Source organism: Paramormyrops kingsleyae, chromosome 2 (genome assembly GCF_048594095.1).
Source record: "Paramormyrops kingsleyae isolate MSU_618 chromosome 2, PKINGS_0.4, whole genome shotgun sequence".
Lineage (NCBI taxonomy): Eukaryota > Metazoa > Chordata > Actinopteri > Osteoglossiformes > Mormyridae > Paramormyrops > Paramormyrops kingsleyae.
Window position 1 is genome coordinate 18,904,697 of NC_132798.1, and position 21,947 is coordinate 18,926,643.

At 46.6% G+C, this 21,947-nt stretch overlaps 1 long non-coding RNA gene across 1 annotated transcript; it reads right to left on the reverse strand.

Annotated features, from left to right (window-relative positions):
• Positions 1-12,562: 12,562 nt before the first annotated feature.
• LOC111858680 (uncharacterized) lies at positions 12,563-20,718 on the reverse strand. The gene is made up of 3 exons (XR_002841645.2): positions 20,364-20,718; positions 19,231-19,738; positions 12,563-14,917 (listed from the first exon to the last, which is right to left on the reverse strand). It is a non-coding gene; the product is annotated as an uncharacterized lncRNA (long non-coding RNA).
• Between the last annotated feature and the right edge of the window lie 1,229 nt (positions 20,719-21,947).

Genomic DNA, 21,947 nt, shown 5'->3' on the forward strand with positions numbered 1-21,947 from the left:
CTCCTGGGCCTATTGATCGATTCCCCGGCAGCTGTCTTGACTACCCGGTTCCTCCTCTAAATGGTTTGTCACCCAGAGTTCCTCGTCCCACCTTCTCCCATCATCTTTCCAAGCCCCTTTCCTCTATGTCCCCATTGGAGTCCCCATCCCCACGACCGTTACCTGAGCAACACTTGTCGGTAAACCATCACTGCGCTCTCTCCCTTACTGCCCTCAGCCGCAAATGGCAGATGAGCGGATTGTTTCTGCTTCGAACTGAGGCTCAGACACAGCACTGAGTGCCTAGACCCAGCGAGTAGCTGTTTGTGTCTCGGCGTACTTCAAAGGCAACGCCAGCCATGTATAGGCGAGTGGCGTTTGATTACGGTCCTTTCTCCATCTCAGGTGTTTAACCAGGTGTGTTACCTCGTCTCTCGGCAGAAAACAAAACGCTTTGACTTGGCTCTTTGACAAAAGACAACTTCAAAAACCCCAAAGTGGAAACAAAGATCTAGAGAGCAAAGCTCAACTACTGGCCTACAGTTAATGTGCAACATTCCACCCCCCCCCCACCATCCGCCAAAGTAATATTCAACTGACAGCTTTTTACAATGAGGCTCTATGTCAAAGCAATTAAGAGAGAATCATTCCAAAAAATTTAAAATGTTTTTTAGATAGTTTGAAACATCTGAATCTGATATAAACAAATTACTATTAGTGAATTCAGTGCTTTTCTATGTTCAGCTGGACAAATAGCATCCTATCTCAGAAAAGAAATAACTACTTTATTGAATATTTTGCCGGTTGAAGAAAACAGAATCTCTTTTGTTCATGTAATCAACAGTTAGACTGATCAGTGGAAAAGGAGGGTTTGTGATTTTTCCCAACTTAATATCGCAAAATCAACAGAAAATGAAATTAATGTTTAAACATTTTCTAAGAAAATGTTTCTGTTACGTTCCTCAGTGCGTTCACTTTCCTCAGCATATTAGTAAAATAAATATCAGTGACATAATAGCAATAGGATGTTCAGCCTGGATGGGTGCTAAGTTTTATAAGCCCGTCAGCCAATCATTTACCCAACAGATTAGTGGAAATAATCACAATGTGCCCTTATGTCAGGAGCTCGGCAAGCATTTATAAGAAATATCTGTCGCTTAATGAGGCCTTTCAAAATCATAAACACACTCACTTAGAAAATAACATAAGCGAAACACACAGCTAGCAATTTCATAGTGGGGTAGCATTTAATGACAATCTACTTTTATTTGGATGGAAAGAGTGGATTGAAACAACGCTGGAAAAGAAGTCTCCTTCTGCTCTCCCTCCCTCGCTCCCTCCCTCCCACGGTTTGCTGGAGAGACAAAAAAAAAAAACCGCAGTAACACAAAGGCAACGCTAGCTTTCCATTGCTGGCTTACTAATCGACCTCTTTGTTGTGTTCTGTGCATGCCTATCCCTGTCACATGACTGTGTTTCCATGGCGACTGAGGTCTGAGTAATCATTTGCGCAATGACCTTTATTCCCTTGAGGGAAGGGGAGGGGGAGGCTGGAATGAAAGCGAAGCCAGCAAAAGGAGAGAGAGTGATGGGGGGGGGGGACGGGGGGGGGAGCGAGCAGGGAGGGTGAGAGCAGCAGAGCTAGGCTGCAGGGACTCAAACAAAAAACTGCTTTTCTCCCAGCACCGAGAATCTGTCGGGTTTGCATAGATAAGGAACAGAGCTTACTAAAGGCGGAGAGAGAAATCCAGATGCAACTGCAGGGAAAAAGAGGCAGATAGAGAGGTAAAGCACGGGTGACAGGAAACCGCAGAAAGTCTTTGCACCTTTTGTCCAGTAAAAGGGGGCGGGGAGACACAGCACCGGGGCTCGGGAGACCCTGAGCCGCCTTTGGGAAACTTTACTGGGGCAGCGTCCTCCTTGCGGTGGGAGCGGAGGAGTCTAAGCGGAGGAGTAGCTGCTAAGTTACCGTGCTAAGGAGGGCGCTGAGGGGTGCATGGCGGCACCGCGCCGTGTTTTAGCGTCACGGCTAAGCCTTTCTCGCCACCTACGTACCATAACGGCTCGCACCATCAGCACCAGGCAGGTGAATATCACCGGGCAAAGTGGAGGGTGCCTTCTTGTCTTTGTATACGGGCCAGGCTGTTACCGAAGTAAATCAGGTCAACATGGAAGCCGCAAAAAATGCCAAGAATTACTGCTCTGATTCCCAATGATTAGCAAGAGACAAAGTTACCGAACACAGGAAAACAGCACTTCACTCAGAGGACAGAAATGTCAGACTGGGTTAGGACTGGGACTGCATTCCCAGACTGGGTTAGGACTGGGACTGCATTCCCAGACTGGGTTCTGGCACAGTCAGGACTATGAAGCATGGATCCAATCATACCCCGAATGTAACAAAGGCCTTTTGCTTTAAAAATTCACAGGTGCCGCACAGGGTGAATGAGGAGAGTAACTGAAATAAAGCCTGATTGTTCTTTTAATATTTATCCTTCCAAGTTTTAGCCCAAGCTACTGTGAAAGAAGGCTATAAGAATCGATTCAGAAATAATGACTTTCTCCACTCAAGAGAAAAAGACCTTAGACCCTATGAAATATGTAGAGTCTTAAAATGCAGTTATACATTATTACTATCAATAATCAGACGTGCTGGATGTTGTGAAGCCAATTCCATTGAGAAAAATGCATCTTGAAGTTATTACTAACATCAATGATCCAGCTAGAGTTTCAAAGCACCAGTGGGACAAAAGTTCCTCTCTGACCCTCTGTGACGTTTGTCATGCCCCCATTGTTCAGCCTGCCTGTACCTTACGGATCCGTGTGGTTACCTCCTAAAGGCCCAAAATGAAGGCAACGGCTGAGAAGCTCCTTTAGCGAATGTCGCAGACCTAAGACATTTACAATCGAGAGGCGGCCATTCGGCTAACTTAATGCCCTGGGAAAGAGCTGCACATTGTTGTAGATGTTTTGCTTGTTCTATTGACGCCTCATGAATGTCTCATATGGCTGGTGCTCTGCGGCTTACGCTACAGGCGACACATGTCCCGTTTACCTTTCACCTGAAGTCTTTTCCTTCAAAGCCGTGGCAATTTTTGAGTCTCTCTAATAAAATGCCAGGCGGTGCCTTGCGTGAGCGGAAGGCGAGTGGAAGTGTTCATTGTAAGAAAGGTGCGAACACAGACCCAGCCTTCCTCTGCTAATGAGGAAGGTCATGGTGTTTCTTTTCCGAAGAACTGCGAAGTGGAGTGTCAGAGGGAGCATAGTGCCACCCCCCCAAAGCGCAGGCGCCCCCCCCCTCGCCGGAGTCCGCGGTGACAATGGCCACGTGGCGAGCCTGAGCTGAACCCCACCACCCCGTGGACTCCAGAGAGAATGCAGCCGCCCCGGCTTTACCTCTGAGACTCTGTCTGTGCCTGACGATGCCTTCCTTCCCCCCACCCCCGACTTGCTCATCTTCCTCCCTGGCTCCCCACACAAAGAGCCTGATGAGGTCGGCCAGGATATCGATCATGTGTGCCGCTCTCTCTCCCAGCTGCTAAAATCCGGTTAGCAGGCCCACGGATCCTGCCAGCCAGGGAATGCACCAGTGTTTGGGCTGGCAAGATGAGGGACAGGCTGACTGTGACCTCTCATGCCACAGCGAAACCACTTCTGACACGATTCTGTATTACAGCTCCTGCTGGCCAGCTGATTGGTCGGTATTTTTCCCGTTCTCGGTTAGGTTGGCAACTGGGCACCTCATCACGGGTTGGATGAGGGGGTTTGTGTGATACAGGAGTAATACACACAGACACACACACACACACACACACACGAGTAGAAGCATATGGGATGAGTCAATCTGTGGTCATTACCCTCTCACAACCAACCTGACATGGAATTTTTTGAAAACAGCATTCCTTTCCAGAAATGTCCTCATGCTATAATAAATGCTGCAGTGTGAGTATGAATTTGCCATTTGTGTCCAAGGGGAACCGGAGAATCTGGTGGTGAGTTTGCTCTGGTGGTGTATGCTGTCTTTAGCATACCATAGACATTTGATAAAGACGATAATGGCCATCAACTTTTAAGCATTATGTCCTCTAACTAGCTAACCTACTGAAGCAACTGGAATATAGATCTAGGACCAGGATGGCTGTGGAAATGTCCATAATTGGACATAAAATGTTCAAACATAGAGGGAACTGAGTAAACAGCTCATATTGGGCTAAAACAGTGCAGCATGCAGTCGGGCTGGCTGAGAAGGCGTGATGGACGGGCACGTTCGCGTGGATGAAAGCTGCCGGGGCTTCACATGCCGTCATAATTCGTCGCTTCCCCGCTGAGATGCGCCGGGAAAGAGGAACCACTAAATTTTAAGCGCTTCCATGTGTTTGGCTGTTCCGAAGACGTGACGGGAATCGGGCGAGGAGATGAGCTGCCTGACGGAGCAGGTCGTTGGGGTTTCCATTCGCCACCAAAGCGGCTGAGGTGCCATGGCGACGGCCGGCGGCTACTGCCCATCCCAGGGAGCCCGCAGCTTCATCTTTAGGTTGCCAGGAAGGGAGAGTCTCATGGTCGCGTGCGGGATGACTCACCTTGCGGCGAACTGGCTTGAGTTAACTACGCTGTTCTTTGCCATGGGGGATGAGGTTGTTGACTGTTTTGCATCTCCCAGAAACCTCCCTGGCATGGCAAGGTGAAAGGGGAACAGGGTCGCACGTGATAAGACCCTCAAGGTGCTTTGGAGACAGAGGAGAGCTTGTATGAGGCCAGAATGAACACTTTCAGCTTTACCGCTCTCTACGTTGGTCGAGGTCCTCCTGGGAGTAAAGGACCTCTCAAGCACGGGCAGTAACGTCCATTTAGGACATACCCAGATAAAGAAATAAATTTTATGGCAAAATGTGCTCCTAGCTAATGCAGAGTGAGGAAGGAAATATCTCCAATTCATCAATTTGTCTTGTCCTTGTTTTGGTCCTTGTTCTACGGAGTGACAACTCTTAAACTGCCCCCCTCCCCCAAACCCCCAGCCAGGGTCCTGTGAAGTACAGGAGGCACAAACGTCACATTTCTCCAGCCCACTGCACTGTTGCCTGCAGACAGCAGACCTCTGAGCCCATCTGGCTCAGCGCCGGAGTGATGGCTGGACCCCCCTAGGTGGATAACAGCAGCCACACCGTCTCACCCAGGCTGCATCACACACATGCACATACACAAAAATGTTTCAGTAGCAAAACAAAAATCTTTAATGCAGCATCTGAGTATTGCAAATGCTGGAACATCCAGCAGAGTGACATCACAACATCCCAGACACAAATAAATGTAACGGAGAAGCTGGAATCTTCGTCTTACAATCACTTTCCACCTAAGCAGTATTTCGATGCATGTGTGTTATGTCTGACTCTGTTTGGCAGCCTCGGCCTCTCATTCTCTTTCTCCTTCAGCAGTGAATGACGTTGCTATTCACAAACCTCCCTCAAACCTAGACTGCATTGGTTGCCTGCTTCCCTTCTTGTGAGAGGAAGGGGATCCCATTTTAATATGGATGCTTCCCGGGTTACGACGGTCCGTGTTACAATATTTCGACTTTACGATGGATATGACTATTTACTAAATTGCATGAGATATTCAACATTTTATCATAAAATTGGCTTTTTGTTAATGATTTTGCACAACTGTAGGCTAATGTAAGTGTTCTAAGCATGTTTAAGGTAGGCAAGAGTAAGCTATTATGTTTGTTAAGTTAGGTGTACCGTACTAAAGTGCATTTTCACCTTATGATATTTACGCTTTTTAGGTTCATAACCCCATCGTAACCTGGGGAACCTCTGTATATGATACAATGATAAATCTCAGAATGGGCAGGGAACAAGGAAAAGGAGGGAAATGGGCCCAGTTGTCCATGATGAGACCCTTCTGATGGTCCTTAGTGAAGCACATGTGTGGAAGACATCATTAGAATGGTTCCTCACCTCAAGCTGGAAGGTCACATCAAAATGGACCTTCTCTACCCCATCACGCATCAGAAAGCCATCAGAGCCCGAGCAGAATTTCTGCAGCGAGAGCGACTAGGGTAATTCATCCCAGGGAAGAGACTGTCCTGTGCTAGTGAGGAAGCGTATCAGTGTGAAGAAATCAGGAGCGGTTTCAGAACAGCTCCCAGGATGCACTTGTTGGAACTACAGGTAGTCAAGATTCATCGCTGTGCTTTTCTGTTATCATAACCGCGAGGTCAAACGGAGCATGTTATAAACGACAACAAAAGGCAGTCATCCCCAGCAAAAGATACATCAGGGTAAGGAGTAAAGGAATAAAGGATCGTTCTTCACATAAAGTCCTGTTTGATACATTTTAATTGATTGTTTGTGTGATGTATTGTGTAGTCAATTTAAGTGTGTAAAGGGCCCTCAACTTCATTAATCATTCACAGCTTATTTTCAACAGCAGTAGATTACTATCAACAGTAATTTCCCTGTTAATTGCTTAACTGTTTTGCAGTATCAAATAATGCAGCCATATTTCTGTGGTAAAAGTGTACTACTAATGCACCCCAATAGGCTATGCTAACCATGCAGTGTCTTGATACTTTTGCAAGTACTGGTTTCAAAATGCATTTTGGATTAAATTTTGAATTTTTGCTTTGTTTGTGGGGGAGGGGGGGGTCACAATAGGTTATAGTTACCAGCCAAAATCTTGAATATAGCCGGGGCTTTTTGACTTACTGCGGTATGTCTATGTCTGCCTGCCATTTGCCAGAACAGAAGTAAACAAGACATGCCGATGTGTGGCTTTCTGCTGTGTGCTCTCTGGGACAGGAGCCAGTGTCCCGGTAACCCTGTACTGCATAAGCCGTTAGAAGATGGATGGATCTCAATGCGCTTCATGTAGCTGTGAAATATGTTGGAGATTGTTTATTATCCAACATAAACCAGAAAACATCATTTACAGTGAAACAAACTTCGGCATTAAGATTTGCAGTATTGAGTATTTCTAGCACCAGTATAAATATTATGTCCTTTACCTACAAAAATACAGCAGTGCTTCACACTACAGACCCCCTCCCTGCCATTGACTTATTAGCAGAGGATAATTAATTTCCTTTTATTTTTTTGCTAATGTCTTTCATTTCACGGTCACTCAGAGGACTCAACTATATGCATTTCAGGGAGGCTACTGTTGATGACTGAACCCAAGGGGATTTGCCTGGGTGATGTTTATTTCTAAGTTTATCACAAAAAGTCAAGAGAGTATTTTGTATTAAGTGAAGAGGGCATTTCACTGCCAGAGCATGCTGGGAAGTATGCAAATCACTACAGTTCCTTTCCTGTGGCACCTACACCTTGCCCGTCTCAGAGCAGCCAGAATTGTCTATCTCATTCAAAACTGTCAAACCTCTGTCAAACTTCAATAAAGCAAAAATATTTAGGTGATAAAGATTAGGCTAGGGTTAATGCTTATAGAGCAAGAACAGCACAACAGCTCACTAGTGTCAGTGGTGGCTTAATGGTTAGGCGAATGCACCTGTAATTGACAGATTGCTGGTCCAAATCCTTAACCAGCAAAGTACCACTGAGGTACTCTGAGTAAAGTATTGCCCCCAAGCCCTGCTCCCCAGGTGCTGAATTACCTGGCCCCTGCTATGTCACATAGGGATTAAATTCAGAGGACACATTTCATTGTTGTGTGTCAACAATGACTACTAATCACTTTCACTAGTGACAGAGCATGGAGAGAGATCAATCAATTGTTCCCATAACCACTTAGATAATTGAGAGTCATGTGAACTGGAGTCTTTCCCATGAATATGAGTGCAGAGATCCAGAAGACCATGCAGATTTGGACACTAAGATAATGGAGTGTCATGTTGACATGCATGTCATTGAGTCTAGAGGACACTGGAGTCTGTATCGAGATCCCAGGCAAGCTCAGGTAAAGACCTACACACCACAAATAAATCCTTCCTCACTTAATGCCTTTTCACACAACAATTGTCTCAAATGTTTTTAAATGAGCATTTGATGTTCAGAAGATGTTTTGGATATAATCAACCAGAAGGATGAGGAGCACATCCATGCTGGACACGATGATGAAAAAAAAAAGTGGACTGCGTGTTTGGCTACTGCCGTCATGGCAACTGGTGTCCCACCCAAGGAGTGAGGCTCACACTTTGCCTACTCCATCTTTTCCTTCTCTGTGGTTTAAAAATTTAAATTGATGTGTCAAGATTAAAGGATAGAAAGTTACGAAACCCAATATCCAAGCGAATGAGAGCCTGAGCACAGGAGAGAAATCTTAATTTTCTGCGTTCAGAGCTCATGCTCACCAGCTCGCGCGCCTCTCATGGTGCTGATACTAATTGGACGGAGCTGGAAGGAGAGATATGGCATGCATCTTTAATGAAGGGCCCCTCAGCCCCCCAGCTCCCTCTCTGAGTGCCTGGCTCCGGGAGTACGCTGTGCTTCGCCGCGACTGCGGGCCTCAGCAAAATGAGGTTCTATTTTCTGCTGCTTCCTGTTCCTCGTTGCTGTGTTGCCATGGTTACGGTGTTAGCCCACGGAGTGCCGCTTCCCGTCTCAGTTGAGGCTGGATGGGGTTATCTCTCTCTCGGTCTCTTACGGCTCTGGGTTTTTTTTTTTTCTCGTCATGCTCCACTCCTCTTCCTGCTAATATTTTCCTGCAAACATATCGGGTTTTGGCCCCTACCCGCCTTGTGCGGTTTACACCTTTTCAAAATGCATCTATATACCTGTGTATCACCTCCGTGCAGAGAATGCGACCGTGGTAGGTATTGCTGATCAGATGTCCTCTGAACCGTGGACCATCATTTTCACTGCACATTGATTGCTGCTGTTCGGCCCTGAGTCTTGGGGATCGTATCAAAACACATACACACGTTTGTATTTGTATCTTTGTGGGGACTCTCCATTCATTTCTATGGGCAAAACTGTAATCCCAACAATGACGACTTTAACCCTTACCCAGCACTAACCTTAACCTAAAGTAACCAAACAATATAAAAAAGTAATATATAAAAAGACTTTCAGCTTTTTTAATTTTTTGATTGTAGTCACAGATTTTTATGAAATTTTGTTTCCCCTTGTGGGGACTGAAAAGCTGGTCCCCACAACATCATAATAAGAGGTTTTTATCACACTGTGGGGACATTTGGTCCCCACACTGTAACATATACATGACCCAGAGACACACGCAGTCACACAAACAACAGGTAGGTGACGCAGCCCAGCTGCACTCCTCAAAAAACTTCCCGTAACACACAAAACTGGGTGTCGGGGGCCATGTCGATTTTAAGACTCGGTCATGGAAAGTCTGCTTCTGCAGACGCACTCATCTGGTGAACAAAATGTGCAGCAGAAGCCTGGAACTTTCTCTCCATAAACGGACGGCTCTAGGAAAAAAAAAATTAAAGTATGGGGCCATGCGAGAGGGCATGCTCACGAGGCAGGCGTCGGCTCGCCTGATTAAATAAAACTGGAGAAGTAAAAACAAGACTAATCCCAAGACTGAAACCCCACTGAAGAAGAAAATGTTCAGAGAAAAGCGGCAGAGATTAAGCTACCGCCTTTAAAAGGACACGTGGGTAGTTATATATTTTCACAAAGCACAAAGACCAACAGCAGGGGCTAAACTAGGCTCGTGGGGGTTACATACATCCTTCTTTCTTCTGGTAATCATTTCTCTGGCTTAATTGGTCCTGTTTGTACAGTTAGTACAATGTGTACCTATGTGTCATCCCAAAACATGGAATTTGGATATGTGTGTGTGTGTGTACATGTATATATATGTAGTACTGTGCAAAAGTCTTAGGCAGTCATAGAAAATTATATTAGTGTAAAACTTTGCTATAATGTCTGTCAAAGTGTCTTAGCTTAACCATCTGAAAACCTCTGCTAAAGTCACTCCACCATTTGCAGCAACCAGCCAAAACACCCATGCATATTTCTCACTTGACCACTAGCACAGCGCATATGGCTAATTAATACCTCACTGACTTATTAAACAATTTTAAATGAATTAAGTGAGCTTGTGTGAAATTGTGTCAGTTTTTTTTTTTCCTGGGCATATATGTATTTATTATGCAGTATTTTTGCACAGTACTGTGTGTGTGTGTGTGTGTATATATATATATATATATATATATATATATATATATATATATGCACACATTTTTTTTCTTTCATTTTGAAAAATGGAGGGGTATTTGTGGAGGGAAGTGGCCATCAGCTTGAGTCTGCCAATAAAAAATATCATTAAGCTAATTAAGCTTTTAAGGGAGAGATGCACAGTGATGATGGGCTTCTGGTAATATGACAGCTGATCATTCAAAACAGAGTCAATGTTTGGCAACTGAGTATTTATTAAATGGCAGAAGAACGGATGTTTGAGATGGTACGGTGAGTGACGGGCCATCTCAACTGTGCAGAAGGACATTTCTAACACCCCCACAATGCAATAAGCGGGGGACGCATAACTGAAACCAATAACACAAAGGAATTCAGACTGAGCGTCATATGCTGAATATTGCATATCAATTTAAAGGGGAATTTAAAGACCTTAGGAGAAATAAATACAGCCAGATATGTTTTGGGGGTGTTTACGGATGCGGCCTTCCCTTTAAATGACCTCATCCTGAGCAACAGCACGGGCTAGACCAAGGCTCAGGACCTGCGTATCAAGCTACTGCTCAGCAGTTACAGAATACCTGAAAAAACAAGCACTGCTCTTTAAGCATTCATTACATCTCATATACACATTTGTTATAAACATTGAATTCCATTTTTTTTTTGGACAAAAGCCTGCCAGTTGAATTTTCAGACACATCCGTCATGAACTGAGTACATAAGAGATTGCCTGAGAGTCAGTATTAAAAAGAGGAAGGGCTGACTGTGGCTGTGCTGCATTCTGCTGCGGGGGGGGGGGGGGGTCTCAGTCGTCAGCGCGCGCCACACGCCCCTCCATCGCGTGAGTAAACACGTAAGTAAGATCTCACAAAGTATGGCTGCCTAGTGGCCTACTTTGTTATTTTCTTTAATATTTATATATGACCAAGTTGAGCAGCTGGAAGATGGATGGATTTAAACATGGGAGGAGTTTATTTGAATCACTATACAGCTACACTATACAATTTTTGTTTTTTTAAACAAATTTACAATACACGAGTGATTTTTGGTTTTTGGTCTTAGGTAGAATGGTAATCTGAAAAAAAAAATATTTGTAGAATTATTCAGTCTTATAATTCAGTGCCAGTTATGGTAAATGAATTGGTAAAAAAAAAAGGCTTTAAATGGTTTCATGAATGCAAATAGATGTTTATGGACTTTTACTCAAGTATTTCTACTCAAAATGACAACCTAGTACCTGTGAACTAGTTATGATGTTGGTGCACAAACACTCCTGCACCATGTGACCAAGATCAATGATAATGTTACTTTTAAAGGAATAGTCAATGAACATAGGTAGCAGAAAAGCAATCAAATTTAACAGAAGTAAAAGCTCTATTTATAGAAGGCAGGGGTGCAGATCAGTGAGTATCTCTGTCAAATACTTTATGTTGGTTTTAGCAAAACTGAGCTTCTGAGTCAGTCAACATTTCCCAGTGCAGAAGTTTTAAGGCAGCTGTGAGGCTGGACTGGAAACATCTTGCAGGATCCAATTCCTCTGGAACATACGAATAAAACATGAAAGGTTGCGTTTGACCTCCCAGCGCAGGATGTATGGTATGCTGCCTTATCTGACGGCCGCGTGTCTCGAATTCTGACAACACTGACGTTTTTGCTAAGAGCTGAGATGTGAAGACACCAGCAAGCTGTTAAAAATACCAGTAAGATTAATGTTCATTAAGACGTTAGGCTTCTCCATGCCAGCTCCATGATGGATGCAGGACCATGTAAAACAGAGGCAGCTTTTCATTCCTTCAGAGCACTTTTCAGGTGCTTGATTTAACTAATTATCTTTCTAATTGAGGTAACTTAGAGCATCTCTGCTCAGCGCTGAGGCCGTTTAAAGCCAGCTGAAAGACCCCAGGACTATGGCCTTAGGCCACACTGATGCACTTAATGTGTGGCAAGAGATACGTGTGATTCATTAAGCCCCATGGGGCACGGGGGGGGGGGGGGGGGGGTTAGCAATGCTAGGGTGTACGTTCCCAGGGGTCGTGGAGGCTGAGCAGAAGAAGACCTCTCTGGTGGTTCCCGTAGCCCCAGACAGATACCCCACTGTAACCTTCGACACTCACACGGCGCCTCGCTCTGATTGGGGCACGCTCGTCACAGCTCAGAGAGCAGTCCGCCTCCTGGAGATTCTCACGCATTTCAGTACGGTATCCCAGAATGACCAAAAAGGAGGGCGGCTCAGAGGATGGGCAGACTGCATATACTCTCCACATGCCGCACCTGTGCCATCCCCTCATTACCGCCTAGACACCCTCCTTGTAGCACGTAAACATCTCAAAACACACAAGAGAAGCGGGCACACAAAACTAAAAGGGTGCCAATCTTACTAAAAAGTCATTCCAATGAGCAGAGAGAAAGCTGCCTGTCTCACTTATACGTATAAGAAAAAATGTTACTTTTCTGGTGTTTTTTGTGACATTTATAATATTTTATAGCATTTTTATAATATAGCCCTAAGCCCTTTGTGCCCACTACTGTCCACTGTCCAATGCATGCATGCATTTTACCATCATCCTGGTGCTTTCCTTGGCACAGAGAGCTATGGCTTAATGCTACACAGCCAGATTGATAACTCTGCATCTGTTAAGGACTCACTGTGGAGTACATCATGTCAAATTGGCTAAACCATCCCTGTATTCCGACATCCTAACCGTAAGCCCAAGCACCACCTCACTAACAGGCTTCTCAGTAAGCTAAACTTATAACGATAGACTACAGCTCAGAACCGACCCCCCCCCCCCCTCCTTAACGTTCATTTCTACATCACGGTATTTTTTTCCCCTGAACTCTACTGTGAGCCATGATGGACCCCTTCAGTAGAGAAGGGCCTTCAATTAAAGTAGCCAAGGTTAAAAATAAAAATATTGTAGCGCCGCCAGGGCGCATGTCCCAGCATGCCCTGCGTGCAGCTGTAAATAGCCCCTGTCTGTAACTGTAAATAGCCCTTGTTGTGTTATCATCAATGTTAATGGTTGCATTTCCCTGTTGTTGCGCGTGTGTTTGCCTGTGTACCCGGTCCGACCCTTGCCTGTATTTAGCTTGCGTAAATCTCCCACCGTGCGTGCATCTTGCAGTTCGCCGTCTTGTGTTTCAACTGTGTGTATTTGGTTCGGTGCTCCTTGGGTGCCTGTTATAGTCTCCTTGTCCCTCTCTGCTGTGGCGATGCCTCGGTCCGTCAAGTGCTGCAATTTTTTTTCACTGTGTGCCTGGAGTATATTTAATTTTTTTTAAATGTGTAATATGGAATACCATAATTTCACAAATCCGATTAATGTCCCATACATAAAAAATGAATAAATGATAAATTAAACAGAAAAGGCTTTATAGATGTAGGCCTTAAAGCCTTTCCTGTAAAGTCTTATGTTGTGTGAGCTGGTTTTGTGTTTTTGTGGCTTTTTGTCTTGATTTTCAGGAGGTCACAGGTCTGTTGGTTGCAGAGGGGTGGGCTTTATCTGCTGATGTAGGCCAGATGGTCCGTTTCTGTTGCCCCTGCGCCTGTCTCCTTTGTTGATAAAAGCCGTGCCCACATGAAGAGGAGCGGCTCAGGATCAGCCCTTCTCAACACAGGGATGACAAATTAGGCTCTTTGCTCTTCTCCAGGTCCTGCCTAAGATGTGGAGGACACATCTCCTGAGGTGAGGTGCTGAGCACATCTCTGGACCTGGTCCCGAACATGATCGAGCTTGTGCACATTAAGGGGGCGTAATCTACGGTTCAGGTCTGAGTCTCTCCTCTTTCTGTCTTACAGTATGAGCATATCTTGACTGGCCTCATTCCTCCCACAAACCATTGTGTTAGTCAGATTTCCGTAAGTCATATTTACCTTCCCATAGCATTCAAGACACCTCACAGCATATAAAGCATACGCCAAATATATCTTAGTAATACTTACTGATTTTTAATGCTGAATCATCGCTGTGAGCTTAAGAGCTGTTTCACTCTCACCTTCTATTGGATGTTCACTACAAGCCAGGAGAACTGGGAATCTGCAAGATGTTGCCTTTGCAGCGTACAGCCCAGCTTCAGATGGCTCGCATATGTCGTAGGCTGCATTATTGCGTTTGCGCTTCCATAAGATCTACGCATCTTGGATTTTTTTTTGCATAAGTGTGGATTTACTTCAGTCAGTTTTAAGTAGGTAGGTGGTGAAGTGGCCTTTTCATTAGACCTGCCTGGAGTTCTGGGGTTCATTGGGGTTCACTGGGGTTCCAGCTACGGCCCTTTAAGGGCGTGAAGATGAGCCACACTCATTAGACGCTGGAGACACGCGTCTGCTCCTGCTGCGTGAAACCTTGCTGGGTGGGGATCAGCATGACTGTCCATCCCAAACTGTCCCACACCATCAAAGACATCAGTGGGCAAAAACAAAAAAACAATCTGACCAACAGTCCTTTAAGCAAGTAGCATTTTTGCAAAATGGAAGGCAGCGCTGAGTTATATTTTGGCATTTTTTTTGTTTATTTACATTCCTTTCCTTGCTCTTTCCCATTTATGCAGCTGATTTTTTTTACTTTACAGATTCAAGGATCCTGCTCTGAGCTACACAAACCCCAGGCCAGGACTGAAACCAGCAACCTCCAGGGTGGAAGTTCACAGCTTTACCTTGCATTCTGTGTGTATGGTCCTGGGTGGCTCCCCGGACCCCTGTCTGGCCTGTCTGCTGCCCAGCTCGGCTGCCTCCCTGTCCGGAAGATGCTCCATGGCTCTCCCACTGCTCATATTTCACAGGCCTGAGTGAGGCCTTGGTCTACAGGGACCCTGAACTGGAAGGAAATGAGGAAGAAGTATGGCTCTTTAAATCAGGCTGCCTCCCACCTCAGGGGAAGGACATAACGGTAACGACCTTCCTAAGCAATCAATCCCCGCGAGACCCAACACCGCCACGTCAAATGTGCTTCTCAGTCAGCATGGTGGTGGGTGGGGGGGGGGGGGTGCAAGCAAGAGGGTGCATTTAGTGCGTGCGGCAGTCGATATTTGCACGTCTGCAAACACCCTGATCAGAATCGTTGGAGTCTACAAAGAGATTACTATTAATGAATAAATGAATAACTCTTCCTAGCATCACCCCAGTTTACTTACATTCACAATTTATTTCCATCCCACAGTGTTTCTTATGGTATGTAGACAGTCTAGTGTTAAAGGTATGTGTTTCATGCATTTCAGTTTCATGCCTACATACTTGTAAATTGTCCTGAAATGTCCTGCATGTTATATGGTATAACTGGGCACCTCCCACCGAGGCAAAATGCTTGCATGTTTATCACACTCAGCCAGCAAAGATCTTTCTAATTCTGATAAAGTCAAGCACGTCTTTGCCGGCAGAATGCAATCAAGGCGGCCAATTATGAGGTCATTTCAAGATCAGCTTGGATTGGCTAATGCCCTGCATGGAAAATCACCTACTGTTTTGCATTAGTGGCCTTATTTCCTTTGTATGTTAACATGTTTAAGTGGGCCTGAGCCAAGCCGAGTCTCTTAGACACATATGGAGACGGCCTGGTGAACGGGGAGACAGACAAAGGGTATTAGCTTGGTGGGAGGGGTGAGGTCGGGTTGGATTTGGTTGGGTTGTGTTGGCTGAAGTGGAGGGGGGGGTGGCTCCCTGGAAGAATAAAGACTTGCTCCTGGGTGCCTGGTGCCTTCTGTCTGCCTGGGGAGTGACGAGGAGATGAGGGCTGGCGGCCAGGGGCCGGCCTGGAGAGAGCCGGCAGCTGAGAGGGCGACCCGGGCTGGGGATGAATATGGATGAGAGGTCTGGTCGTCCCTGTGGTTGACGGCAGCGAGATGGATCTCGGTGGTTGAGTGAGACGGAGGCAGGTGGGCTCACACAGACCCCCACGCGATGGCCTGACAGGGCCCCACTGTTCACTATAATTAACGCTTCCCCCTCCTGCAACACCAAAATGGAGTTTGGGGGGTGGGCGAGGCATCCAAGCCCAAGTGGGGATGGATCCTGACTAATAGACAGGGCCTCAGATGAGACAGGCAATGTTTTATTTATGAGAGTGGGGCGCACACTGCGTACGTGTCTGTGTCTGAGTGTGTGTGTCTGAGTGTGTGCGTCTTGTGTAAATGTGGTTAGCTGGATGAGAACCTTGAACATGTGATTTCCAGATCAATATCCTAGACAGACAATCAGTTCAACCAGAGCAAGGGGAAGTCTAATTCCTGTACTCCGCCTGAATTTAAACTCTCTTTTGCCATGTATTTCATAATATGTAGGCAAATACTAAATATATAGGAGTATGTTTTGTTTAGAAATGACTTTATTAATAATAGTTAAGGTCATTTTTAAAATGAATGTGGATCAGTGTTGGAACATTGCACTGAACTGCCCGAGTACCGTGGTGTGTGATAAGGGTTTCATTGTACCGCGCTTCAGGCTGTAGGGGGCGCAATAACGCAGCATCCACTCGAATGTTACGTGGTCTTAAGCCACATTGCCAGCAAACAAACAACCAGCATGATACTGGCAGTGATATAAAATCGCAAGAAGACCCATACAGACCACGTCGTGCTCACATCGACATGCCTGGTCCAAACCTCAGACAGGGGTCATCAATTTTCGCAGCCCCCAGCCCCCACCATCCTTTACCCATTTGATTACTTCTCTTATCTGGTCCGCCTGTCAATTCCTGTGACTCCAACATGGGTCTCCGGATGGGAGATGATAACTATTAAGAGTAGCCTGTCACACGATCATAGCAGCTCATTAGAGAATCCTGTTCTCATGGCACATCCCAGTCAGAATCAACTCACTCTGCTTAAAGTACTTATGGCTTTTGCAAAGCTTGATACTTAAACCCTCTGGATAGCATGGTAAGGGTACTGCTGTAGATGGACACCTTTAGGGCATCTACCCCAGGCTCTGTATGTGGAGTTTTGCTATGGCGTCTACCTAAGGGCCAAAAATGTGTTCCAGGTCGCTAGATGTCACTGAGTCACCTATTGTGTATGTGTGTGCTGTGAGGGTGTTTGTGTGCTGTGAGGGTGTTTGCTGTGCTGTGAGGGTGTTTGTGTGCTGTGAGGGTGTTTGTGTACTGTGAGGGTGTTTGTGTGCTGTGAGGGTGTTTGTGTGCTGTGAGGGTGTTTGCTGTGCTGTGAGGGTGTTTGCTGTGCTGTGAGGGTCTTTGTGTGCTGTGAGGGTGTTTGCTGTGCTGTGAGGGTCTTTGTGTGCTGTGAGGGTGTTTGTGTGCGTGAGGGTGTTTGTGTGCTGTGAGGGTGTTTGCTGTGCTGTGAGGGTCTTTGTGTGCTGTGAGGGTGTTTGTGTGCTGTGAGGGTCTTTGTGTGCTGTGAGGGTGTTTGTGTGCGTGAGGGTGTTTGTGTGCTGTGAGGGTGTTTGCTGTGCTGTGAGGGTCTTTGTGTGCTGTGAGGGTGTTTGTGTGCTGTGAGGGTGTTTGCTGTGCTGTGCACTGGTGCCTGGTCCGGGGACTTACTAGACATTCTGACCCCCCTGAGAAAATGTCACCTTGGGATTCCCCGCCCCCCTTTTATGTTGTATAATTGAATGTATTCAAGGTCCCCTGTAAAGTGTTGGGCCCCCAGAACCTGGCGCCCCGTGCCTGGTTCCTGGCCCGGTACTGTCCGGCGCAGGCTCCAGAGAAATAGGATACATGTTCAGTCGCAGGAAGCACACTGTCCTCTCTGCTGTACAGGCAGCGCCCAACTGCCGCAAACCATCACTCACACAAAGCCTTACATAAGTTTTATGCAATTTAGATTTATCTTCCAAAGTACTTTAGAAGAAACTGATTTGCCAGAAATATACTAGTATAATGTACTAAAAACAGATTAAATACATGAAAAGAAAAAGTGTAATTTTACTTCCAGACACATGTTGCATTGACGCTTCTGCAACCTCTGTGAATCTCGTATATTTTTTCACACAAGTCCAGGTTCATTTAAGCAGGTTTTAAGTGGAGAGCTGCCTGTTTTAGTATCATCGCATGTCTTGAACCACAGAGATCATTCCCATTATTATTATTTTTATGATTATTGTCATTGTATTATAATTATTATGTCGAACACCTGCAAACCCATAGCCGGCCTTGCTGTAAGTAAAAGCTGTTTCTCTCTCCAGCATTAACGTGGCTTGCGCTCCCTGAAGATAAACATGCTGCAAAAGCTACCATCACACAAAAAGGCTGCATTTTCACACTAATTACAACGAAGGAGCCGCTTGACCTAAGCTCATGTGCATGAGTGGTGTCTCACTCTAGGTCATGCGGCCTCAGAAGAACCATCCATGACGAAGAGTCATCTATTATTCCGCTTCAGTTTGGGGAAATGATAAAAATGACTCCCCATGGCAAAAAAAACTCCACTCAGTCACTGATACACATCACCTCCCAACCCCTTCCCTCCCGGATCAGCACCACACCAAGTGACTGACAGCTAGCAGACGGCAGATCGTAATTACGGCCCTGCCAATCCAGGGCAGCTACCGGCCTCCTGCCGGGGGCCCTCGATTGATCACGTCTGACTGGAGTGGGATGAGGGTGGGACTGGCCAGGAAGGGGGGGCTGATGTGATACCCTGTTGGACCGGTGATTCTGATTCAGCGGCTGTTGGGCATAGTCTCATATGCCGGTGGAAGCGGCGCTATGGAAGAAAGCGGGTCACCAAACCGAGGCTCTCGGTTTCATCACCAGTGGGGCCCAGACGTCCTCCCTGAGCCTTTTTTGGACTCTTTACTTACATTTGAGGCAGTCGGCAGGTCGGCCGGAAAGTGACACTGCGTTCCAACCAGGCTGTAAACATTAAAGCGAGGAAGAAGCGCCGTTCAACAAACTGCCCTAAGAGAAAAAAGCAGGAAATACCCCACTGATGCTGAAAACGTTAATGCCGGCCATGATAGGAAGGTGTCAGAGCACAGAGCGCATCGCTGCTTGCTGTGTTTGGGGCTGCGAGGCCGCAGATCGGTCAGAGGGCCCATGCTGACCCCAGTCTAACGCTGCGCCTACAATGGGCATGTGAGAGTCAGAACTGGACCATGGAGCGACGGGAGAAGATGGCCTAGTCTGATCAGTCACATTTTCTGTTACATCATGAGGACGGCTGGGTGTGTGTTGTTTACCTGGGGCAGAGATGGCACCAGGATGCACTATGGGAAGACAGCAAGGTGGCAGAGGCAGTGTGATACTCTGGGCAATCTTCTGCTCGGGTTCAGGCATTCATGTGTATGTTGCTTTGAGACATACCATCTACGTAAACTTTGTTGCCGACCAAATACACCCCTGCTATACCAAACTCAATGGTATTCCCTGAAGGCAGTGGCCTCTTTCAGCAGGATAATGCGCCCATCACTCAAGAATGGTTTGAGGGACATGAAAAAAAGTTCAAGATTGACTTGGTCTTAAAATTCCCCAGATCTCAAGCTGATCGAGCATCTGTGGGACGTGAGGACTTGAAGTATCTGCTGCTAATATCTTCATATACCACAGGACACCTTCAGAGGTCTTGTGGAGTTCATTCCTTGATGGGGAAAATCACTGGTCACTGGGCCATTTTTGGTGGCTGAGGACAGCAGATCTTCCTCGCTGATGAGGAACAGGCTCAACCCCTGATAGAGCAACACCCAGTACCTGAAAAGCCAAAATGTAAATGTTCAGCTGGTGTGATGAACTTGCTGGGGCCGGGGCGGGGGGGCTGTTGGGTGGATGGTGAGGTGTGGCTCAAGGGGGGCAGCGGTGATTTTCGAGAAGGATGCAGAGGGCTTGGTCAGAGATGTATGGATTAACAGCAAGGGGTTTGGGTGGGGGGGAAACAAGGCTTTCGGAGATAATTCTGTACATGGGATTGGCAGGGAATGTGAAAAGCTTGGCTGGGAATTCGACTGATGCTGTTGACGTGTAGAAGCCCGATTGCATCCATCATGGGCCAGGGGGACTTCTGATACATTATATGGAGGATAAGCTGAACAGAGAAATCTGTTCCTTACCAAGGAAAAAAACTTCCATGTGTAGTAAGAACTGAAGCTATTGATATATTATTCATTCACGAGTTTAGACTTTAAAAGTTCAGAAAGATGTAGTGTGTAGCCTGTTTTAATTAGGATTAAAAATGAAGAAACCTTCCTCACTGCAGGCTTCATGTTACAACAGTGTGGCCTGCAGCCGTCATTAAAATTAACACAGGTGGCAGAATAAAGATTATTTATGAAGTATGCCTGCATGCAGATTACCATGAGTGAGCTGGACTCTCACCTACCGCTTCAAGGGAGGAGGTCCGGACCAGCGGACTGGCATGGGATGGCACCATCTCTGCCCCTTTCTGCTGCCAGCCTCGGCGGTCGATTCAGCGCTGGGGCACTGGCTGAGGGAGTTAGCTCATGGGGAATTAGCTTCCTTTTCGCTATCAGTAAAGCACCGGGAATCGTCGCCTGACGATGAAGGCACCTCACAACACCACCTCAGCTGCGCAGGATAGGATCAGATCAGGATGCCTACAGATTTCCTATAATTCCAGCCTCTCCCTTTGGTGTCTTCCGCTCCTCTCAGTGGGAAGGGGGCGGGGAAGCAGGAGTGAACAACCAGAAGGTTCCGGCGGAGTGCGGCAGCGGGTGTTTTGCCGCTCTTTGTTCTGCAAAGCTGTGTTTGAAGCCAGAGGGAGGCACCGAGGGAGGGAGCGGACGCCTCACAGGCTGCCGCGGGACGGGCCAGAGCTGCCGCCACGTGCTTGTCTGGGAATCGCTGCGTGGGCCACAGCGGCATGGCTGTTCATCCAATTACCAGAACAGATGTGCAATCAGGCTCACTCTGTGTGACTTTGATTAAAGAAAATGCGATGTGGCCAATGTAGCGTTTTTAAATTAAATCTGCGCAGTGCTGACCCCTATGGGCTGGAGGCCAACATACCTGTGTCACCACTGTACACTTGACCTGCAAACCCAGTAATGGGGAGTGAGTAATATTTTCCTGTCTGGGGGGGGAGGTTTCCGATCCTCCATTATGCTGCAGCTGTGGAGGCCCAGGAGGGTAATGTGGGGGGGGGGGGTGTTGCAAATAAAATAAAATTGGTCTGGGAGAGTTAGAGATGACAGACATGCCAGTACGCAACAGGCAGCATGAATGGCCGCCACATGCAGGGCAACAAAAGCCCAACCCATTCACAATTAAGCGGGAACCTGTTCAGATGAAGGTCCAATATAAAGGAAGAAATGTCTGCAAAATAAATAATTCACACTGGGCAGCAGCTGGCCGAGTGACGTACGGAGCCCAGTGGCTGCTGGTAAAAGTGACCCTGCTGTAAAACTCCTGCCTCCGTATGACAGATTAAAACCTGCACACAGCGTCGGGAGAAGCGAAGGAGCGCTTTTCTCTGCATCTCTGCCTCCAACGGTGTTCTAATGATATGAAGATCATGCTAAAGAACATGCTTATCAGACGTGGCGTACAGATAGGGTGTTACGTATACTCACACCCCTGCGAGGACGATATTTCCAACTGGGAGGCCGCCAACGGGTAGGATGCATTAAGACTGCAGTGGGCAGGTGGTGACGTCCTTCATGTTTACCACTGCTGGGGGAGGAAACATCTATCCAGAAATAAAAGACAAAGGTCAAAAGGTATAGGTGGTAATATATGCATGAAATGCAAGACGGGGTGGTACAAGCTGTAAGATGTCAGCTGTGGCGGGAGGGGAGATGTTTGGGAATTGACAGTTAGTAATACGTTGATCAGTTTGTGGCAGGTAACCAAAGAGGGACACTCACTGGTGGTAGTGGGGGCTGGGGAGGCCGGAGAAAGACAAGAGAAGAGCCCACTGATACCCTGTAGTAGCATCAACATCACC